This window comes from Lolium perenne, chromosome 2 (genome assembly GCF_019359855.2).
Source record: "Lolium perenne isolate Kyuss_39 chromosome 2, Kyuss_2.0, whole genome shotgun sequence".
Lineage (NCBI taxonomy): Eukaryota > Viridiplantae > Streptophyta > Magnoliopsida > Poales > Poaceae > Lolium > Lolium perenne.
In genome coordinates this window covers 43,529,753-43,538,392 of record NC_067245.2, presented here as the reverse complement: position 1 = coordinate 43,538,392, position 8,640 = coordinate 43,529,753, and positions in this window count along the sequence as shown.

Below are 8,640 nucleotides of genomic sequence, written 5' to 3'. Positions count from 1 at the left end.
CCATCCATTCACAACAAGTCCTAGGGTCAATCTTCTCAAATTCACAAATTTGCACGTTTCTCACATATGCCTCTATGGCATTTTTAGTTTCTTTTTATTTTCTTTGGAAACCACTTGGAATTGGTTTGGTAGGTACTAGGTAAAGTGTATGAAGGTTTTCTAAACCTCTAAGCAAAGTAGCAAAGCTTAGGGTAAAGGTTTATAAAAATAGCCATAGGCACATATGCCTCTTTCTTATTTAATTTCATTTTATTTCATTTTATCTAGTAGTGGTGAAAAGAGGGGTGAGGTCTAGGGTTTAGTGGGGTTCACAAAGGTTCACCACCATTTAGCAAAAAGAATAAAGGTAGGGTTCAAGATTTACCTATTAGGGTTATAAGTTCCCATAGGTCTTTTATTTTATTTTGGGTTTCTCAAAATAGATCCAAAATGATTTCTGGAGGAGATTAGGGTTTAAGCTTTTCCTTATTTGCTTTCTTTCTCTTTTATTTTATTGGGTTGGTGATCTTCACTTGATCACTTTAGGGTTTTAGGGTTTAGCACAAAAGCATAATCACACTCCTCATGGCAAAACACAAGATTTAAACAAGATCTATATGTGTCAATCTTATTTTAACAAAAGTTTTTGTTGGTTCCAAAATTTGGAACTAGGGAAATTCAATTTGTTTGTTTTGAAATTTTTGGGTTGTTACAAACCCTTCCCCCTTAAACAAATCTCGTCCCGAGATTTTAAGAAAAGTTAGGTTCCTAAGAGAGATTGAGCATTTTATTAATAGGAGGACATACTTGGCATGGTCTGGGGTGCTTCCTGAGCTTCAGTGGCAGTCATGTGGTAGAGACGGCCGTTGTTGTTGTTCTGATTCTTTCTTCCGGCAAAGCGGCGCTGTTGCTGAGCAGGTGCTGCGGTATTGGCGGCAATCCTGGCAAGCTTCTTGGGGCACTCATTGGAGAAGTGACCCACAACTCCACATTCGTAGCAGTTGACGGTGGACTTGTCTTTGGGGTTGACGGGAACAGCATTGCTTCCAGTCCTCGGGGCAGTATTGGGGTTGCTGTGGTTGCCATTGTTGTTGTTGTTGTTGGGGCGGTTGTTGTTGTTGTTGTTGTTGTTGTTCCCTCCGGGCTTCGGGGGTCCTCCGTTGTTGTTGGCGTAATTGGGGCGATAATTCTGGGCAGGGGGATTGTTAAATCTTGGGGTGAATCCTCCAGAGGAGTTATTGCGATACTTCTGATTATGGTGGGGTCCATTCTGGTTCATCATTCTTCTCTTGCGGTTCTTGTTGGCCTGATGCAGCTTTCCTTCCATCTGAATGGCTGAGTCCACGAGGGCTTCTAAGTCAGCGAACGGAATGTTCACTAACACAGTCTGCATCTCGTCGTGTAGTCCGTTCAGGAATCTTTCCTTCCTCTTCTCATTGGTATCGGTCTCATCCGGGGCGTACCTTGACAGAGTGAGAAACCTGTCGCGGTATTCCACCACGGACATTCTTCCTTGCTTGAGTTCACGGAACTCGTCTCTCATCTTCTTGATCAGTCCTTGGGGCACATGGTACTTGCTAAATTTCAGCTTGAAGTCTTCCCAGGTCATCATCTGTCCTGCATTCATGGCACGGGTGCTGGTCCACCAAGCTCTGGCTGGTCCTGCTAAGTAGTGCGTGGCGAACAGCACTTTCTCTGCGGCTTCAACTCCCGCAACTTCGAGGTTGTTCTCCATGGTCTGGAGCCAGTCATCAGCATCGAGGGGCTCTTCAGTCTTGTTGAATATCGGAGGGTTGGTGTGCTGAAAGTTCTTCAGCTTCGATCCAGGGTGATCGTGGGTTCCATGGCCTTGATTGTTCTGAGCTATCTGTTGCAGTGCGGCGATGTTGGCTTGGCGTTCAGCTCTCTCGACTTCTCGGTCTGCCATCATTGTCTGCAGTAGTTGCATCATGGCATCTGGGGTGGTGTTGCGGGTTGGTGGGGCCATCTGGACATCGATGTAGATGGTAAGATAAGAGGGAAATTTCTATGGTTTATTTTGTTAAGTTTAAAAAGTTCATAAAATTGAAAACTTGAGTAGTGTTGCGGGGGTAAAAACCAACAACACTTTTTCATTCATACCAAGCATCATACATTACAAAGCTAACACACCGTTGGTTTGAAGAACCATTCATCGCTCTACGATACAAGGGGGATCCTGATACAACTCACACCTACTTAAGTGCTGGGGTGATACTACTCTTCAGGGTGGATTTCTTCTTCTTCACGGGTGAGGTGCTTGGCGAGAGGCGAGGGCGTTGTCCAAATCTCTGCTGGTTTTGTACTGCCTGAAGTCCTGAGGTGCTTCATAGGGGTTCATCTTTGGTTGTGGTGGGGGCATGGTCATCGGTCTTCCCATGGAGTCATGCCTTGGGTAGTAGATGAAGCGAGTGTTCGTGATCTTGTCCTCATTTTGTCCACACAGACGGAAAATTGCTTCTTGCATAGCTTTGTCTAGTCCTTCCTTCCAAGTGTTTCCCGTTACAGAAAACCATATGGTTTCCCATACTGGGGCATCAAGCTTCCTTCGTAGATCAGTAGAGACGTCCCACTGAGGTGGTTCTCCTAACTGAGCCTTGAGGGGTATTCCGAAGAACTCGGGATACGGGTGTCCTAGGTAGTCCACTAGTTGCTTCAACTCCTTTTCGAACCTTGGGTCGCCTCCGGAACCCAGCTGATAGGACTCCCATTGGTACTTCATCTGTGAGCAAAGAGGAGGAGTAAATTAGAGAAGTATTCAAGGGGGCAAAATTTTAGATAGTGCTACAAAGAAAAGTAGAACATGAATTTCTTATTTTGAAAAGGATTTCAAGGTTAAGAGTGAGAATGAGTTTTTCACAAATATTCACTTCTTTGGTTTTGAAACTAAGTTTTTCAGACGTCCATTCTAACTAGGGTCTCCTAAGGTCAACAATGGCTCTGATACCAACTTGTCAACACCCGGATTTTTAAGTCCAGATGCCTATTATGCCATTCATCGCAATCCCAGGAATATTGTTTTTGCGAGACATAATAGATTAATATCACAACACATCATTTATTACAACGCATAATTGTCTTACAACACGGGATCACATGATCCAGTCTTATTACAATACTAGTTGATCTATTGATCAATTACAAAACACATAGCGGAAGCGAAGTCGCGTAGTAGTAGTCCATCTATTCCACAGGCAACTGTTGACGTCAGGAGTGGTCCTAGTTGTCGTAGACGTCCTGCTGTCCTTCTTCCGGGTTCTGGTACTCCTCTTCATAGTCTGGCCATTTGAATAGCCAGGGACAAAGCCATGAGTACTTTAAAGTACTCGCAAACTAATACTAAGGTAAATACTATCAACTATAGTAAGGGGTTCTAAGCTCTAGTTTCATTTGCATAAAGCCAGTTTTGTTTCATAAACACTTTAATGATCAAAAACCTCCATTTGCTCAACTAACTCAAGTGGGAACATTAGTGTCATTCCCACAACTCCGTTGTGATTCAAAGTCACCTTTCAATTCAAGTCACAAGTCACCATTCACCTTTTCAAGTTCAAAGCACCCTTCACATGTCACATTTTGAAAAATGGTCTGATGACGGAACAGTATGGCCTTTCCAACCGTCCATAACCGTGGACGCGGCTATTCGAATAGATCTACACTCTGCAGAGGTCGTACACTTGTGCCACAACATTTGCAATAATCCGTCAGGGTTAACTGGCCCTGATTTACCACACTCCGTGTGCGGACTACCAACCATAACCTTTCACTTACATATCCTAGTATAGGCATCTCTCCCCATGAGCTTGGCCTCCCAGTGAAGACAAACTGTCAGCCTGGGAACTGCACAGGGCTTGGGCCGGACATTCACCTCATTTCACGTCATTTCATATCACTTCACTTTTGTAGAGGCAGCCTCCAGCATAACCCCGATGACGCTTGTTTAGAGGGAACCCATACTAAAATACATAAGTTTCCAGCTAAGCCTTACCCATTTCAGGTATTGTGGGGGTACTTGTAAAATTGGAATGGTATCGCATCCGAACCCAACCATCAGTTTTTGGTAAAATTCACCAAGTCATTCACCAGTCACATTCACCTTCAAAATCTTTCAATAGAATGACTCATCATTCCAAGGTTTTCAAAGTCATTTCAATTCACAAGTTCCCATCTAGAGTAGCCACTTTTGATATTGAGCACTAGCAACTAGTCCTGAGGGGTGCTAAATATCTTGGAGCTTGCTAGGCTAAGTTTGATACTCTTGTAGTATTCTATCTCTAGACCAAAGTTAACTATAAAAGCAAGTTATAAATAATCAAAAACAAAAGCTTGTAAGAGTAAAACTGGGAAATAGGATCATTAAGCATAAAGTAAAAAGTGGTAGTGCCTTGCTCTTGTAGAGCTTTGCACTTTGCAAGTATATTAGCTTGCAATAGTCTAGCTTGCAAAGGTGTTAGCTTGCCTTGAGTGGTGTACTGATCAAAGTGGTCTTCTTCTCCTTCTTCTTGGTAGAATACCTCCTCCTCTTGATAGTCCTCGGTACTAGCGTCTAAAATACGAATACGAGGATACAATCACCAAACAATTTATTGGCTATTCCAAACATCACATATATTCACACAAACTATTCTATTCACACTATTAATACAATTTGGTGCATTGGTGGTATTGCTTTGAGGAAAAATAATTTCCTCTCATTTTATATGTTAAAGATAGTTTCCATATAGTTCTTGAGGAATAATTTCCTCTCATTGAATCTTCTTTAAGATTTAATTTCTCAAACCATCACACATGAATTTAGGTTGACCTAAGTCACCCATTCATCATCAGCATTTGAGAAAATGATTTAAATGAGGTAGGGATACCTCATACCATTTAATAGTGCCTATTATGATTTAAAATCTCCAAGTATTTCAGGTGAGAGTATTGGACCAGGGGTTCAAACTTCATATGAAAGTACTTGGGACAAGATTTAAATGAAGTGAAACACCTCATATAATTTACACAAGTGAACTAGCATCACTCATTACTATTAAGTGGGTAAGTGTGTTGTTTTCTTATTTAGGAAAACTAATTTCCTCTCATACTAAATAAGGTGTTACTTTTAATTACTTAGAGAAATAATTTCCTCTCATTATCTTATTAAGATTTAATTTCTCTCATGGACAATATATGACCTAGGTTGACCAAAGTCAACCTCTTCATACTTATCATTTGAGAAAAGATTTAAATGAGGTGAACACCTCATACCTTTTAATCCTAACAAGGTAAAGAGTTAATATCATCAACAATTCATGTGAGACCTAAATGACCAGAGTCTCTACCTCACTTTGAATTATTCATGACAAGATTTAAATGAGAGAAACACTCCCATAAGATTTAATTAATTGTTGGAACAATATAAATGCTACTATGGCAAACATTTAATCATCTTAGGTGAGCAATTATGAGACCAAGCAACCAGGGTCATCACATTACTTCATACAACTTGAAAAGATGATTTAAATGAGGTGCTACACCTCATACAATTTAAATACTATTTTGGAAAAAGTTTAAATGAGCTAGAAATGGCCAGATAGCCATTAATTGAGTTTAGCCCATGATCATATGAAACAACTATAGTATTTTATTACATAATAAATTAGACAACATCAAATGTGATTTTTGAGAGGTGGAACCACCTCAAAATAGTTTATGGTTGATTTTTAAGAATTGTTTGAAGTTTGAAAAGTTACTGATTTGTTATTTTTACTATTCAAAATATACAACATATTTTGATTTGAATCCAGTGTGGTTGGCTGGGGCCTTTCATGAGCTTTCTAAATATATAAAATTTGTTGAATTTGGCTCAGTAGATTTGGATCTATTAAATTTTGAAGCTAGCATCAGATTGTAAAATAACTGAAAAAGGAATGAACCAGTTTGAATTTCAAACGCGGGCGGGAAACGAAATGGGCCGGCCCAGCTTCGCTGGCGATGCGAGCGGGCCGCCTGACAGTGGGGTCCACTGTCAGTTTCTTTTAAAACACCGAACCGGTATGGGCTAACCTCGACCGTTGGATCAGAAGGGGATCGAGCGGAGCAGCGTCGTCGTCGTCCTCAGCGAGAAACAGCGGCGGGCACGGCGGGGGTAGGAGGTCGGCGGCGCTTCCGGGCTCCGGGGATCGACGGCGATGGGCGACGACGACGTTGTCGTGGACGGGGAAGCTGATGGAGCAGACGGCGGCTCGGATGGTGGCCGCAATCGACGGCTTGCTTGGCGGTGGCGCTGCGGGTCTTCAGCTCGCAATTGGGTGGCTGCCGGCGATGATGTGGCTGGGAGAGGAGCGGTGGAGGATCAGAGAGGGGGGAGGAGTAGATTGGCGTGAGAAATCCGTCTCGGAGGGGTCTCCTTTTATAGCGGCGCGTGGTGGCCGAGGGTGCGGAGCAGGTCGTCGACGAGCTCGTCGATCCAGGGTGACGAAGGGGCAAGGTATGGGGGCGTCCTGTAGGAGACGTTGTGGCGGTGCTGAAGCGCGTCGTGGCGAGGACAGGGAAGGAGTGGTCGCGTCGTCCTCTTCCTCGCGTCATGGCAGTACGGTGGCGGAAGGTCGTGGACGATGGCGTCGTCTACAGCGGTTCTGCGGCGAAATGGCGTTGTCTGGGAGATTGGGGGCACCGTGGCGAGTCGACGTGTGCATGGGGAGAGCGAGAGGAGGCGCGAGGCGATGGGGCACGGCGGCGTCCTGTCGCGCTCCGGGACGTCATCGTGCGTGTCCTGGCGCGCGTGGGCGTCTCTGGGCGCGTCGGTTCACGTCAGTTTCTGGCCGGTGGCGACGTCAACTTGGTCAAGGGCTTGCAGGGGCAGCTTCAGGAGGGTCAGGGGAGGTCAGCTGACAAGGTGAGGGGAGATGGATGGGAGAGGAGGAAGGGATGGCATGGTGGGTGACAAGAGGCCGGCATGGTTGCGTTTTTGGTCATGGTGACCAAGGCAAGGGCAGGCAAGTGGCTTGGACTGATGCCCAGGGGTGTGGTAAGTCTCCAGAGCAGCAGGGAGGGTCAGGGTTGGACCTGGTCCAACCAAATTTTCAGTATGGGCACATTTCTAAGTGCTGCCCACAAGGTGTTTGTTGATATGGCCGAAAGAGAAAAAGTTTCAAAATTTTGAAATTCCTTTGGTGGGTCTCAATCAGATATTCATAGAGATGGAATGGTGGGGGTGGGGTTCAATTTGGAAAAGAATTGCAAAGTTTCAAAAAGTGGCTCATCTTCTCTTTAATCCAAAGTCTCCACTTGGCAACACTATACTGGTCAACCTGGTCAACTTCAGCAGGGATGGTCAACATGGAAGTTGTTGACCCTGACATGGTCTTGGATGACATGGTCATAGTTGACCAAGTTTGGTTGAAGAAACAAAAGATAGGAGGGGGCAAAGTGGGGAAGATATTATAAAAGTGACATATGACCATTATCATATGTGAATTGGATTTGAGAATTCCTTTGATTTGATTCTTGTTTCTTTGATGCAATTGTGTTTGTTTATCATATATAAGTATTCTACAAGCAAGAGATCAAGCCATGGTGGCCTTGCTTGAAGATTTGCAAATTTGGCTCTATGTGTATTTGAGTGAAAAAGGGATTTTCTCACCAATTGATTTCTCTCCATTTACTTTGACTTTGGTTGACTCTAATGTGATTCTTATTAGTTTAGAAACATTTCCAAACCATTGAATCCATTCAAAAAGGTCTTGATCCAAGATTTGCAAAATTGGCCATAACACATAAGAGGTGATGTGTTAAGTTTTATTATTTTTGAAAAGGGTTCACCTTGCTTCACTTGGACATGGGTTAGGGTCAATTTGGTGTTATATTGGGTTTGGAGAAGGTTTCACACCATTTGGTCAAGGTAGAAAAGCATAGGTCAAGATTTGGTGAAAAGGGCTATGGTTCTCATATGCCTCTATGCATATGTTGTATTGATTTTTGATTTGAGTGTTCTTGGCCCAAAGGGTGTTGTTGAGGGTTGAAATGGTATATGGAAGGGATCCATCCATTCACAACAAGTCCTAGGGTCAATCTTCTCAAATTCACAAATTTGCACGTTTCTCACATATGCCTCTATGGCATTTTTAGTTTCTTTTTATTTTCTTTGGAAACCACTTGGAATTGGTTTGGTAGGTACTAGGTAAAGTGTATGAAGGTTTTCTAAACCTCTAAGCAAAGTAGCAAAGCTTAGGGTAAAGGTTTATAAAAATAGCCATAGGCACATATGCCTCTTTCTTATTTAATTTCTTTTTATTTCATTTTATCTAGTAGTGGTGAAAAGAGGGGTGAGGTCTAGGGTTTAGTGGGGTTCACAAAGGTTCACCACCATTTAGCAAAAAGAATAAAGGTAGGGTTCAAGATTTACCTATTAGGGTTATAAGTTCCCATAGGTCTTTTATTTTATTTTGGGTTTCTCAAAATAGATCCAAAATGATTTCTGGAGGAGATTAGGGTTTAAGCTTTTCCTTATTTGCTTTCTTTCTCTTTTATTTTATTGGGTTGGTGATCTTCACTTGATCACTTTAGGGTTTTAGGGTTTAGCACAAAAGCATAATCACACTCCTCATGGCAAAACACAAGATTTAAACAAGATCTATATGTGTCAATCTTATTTTAACAAAA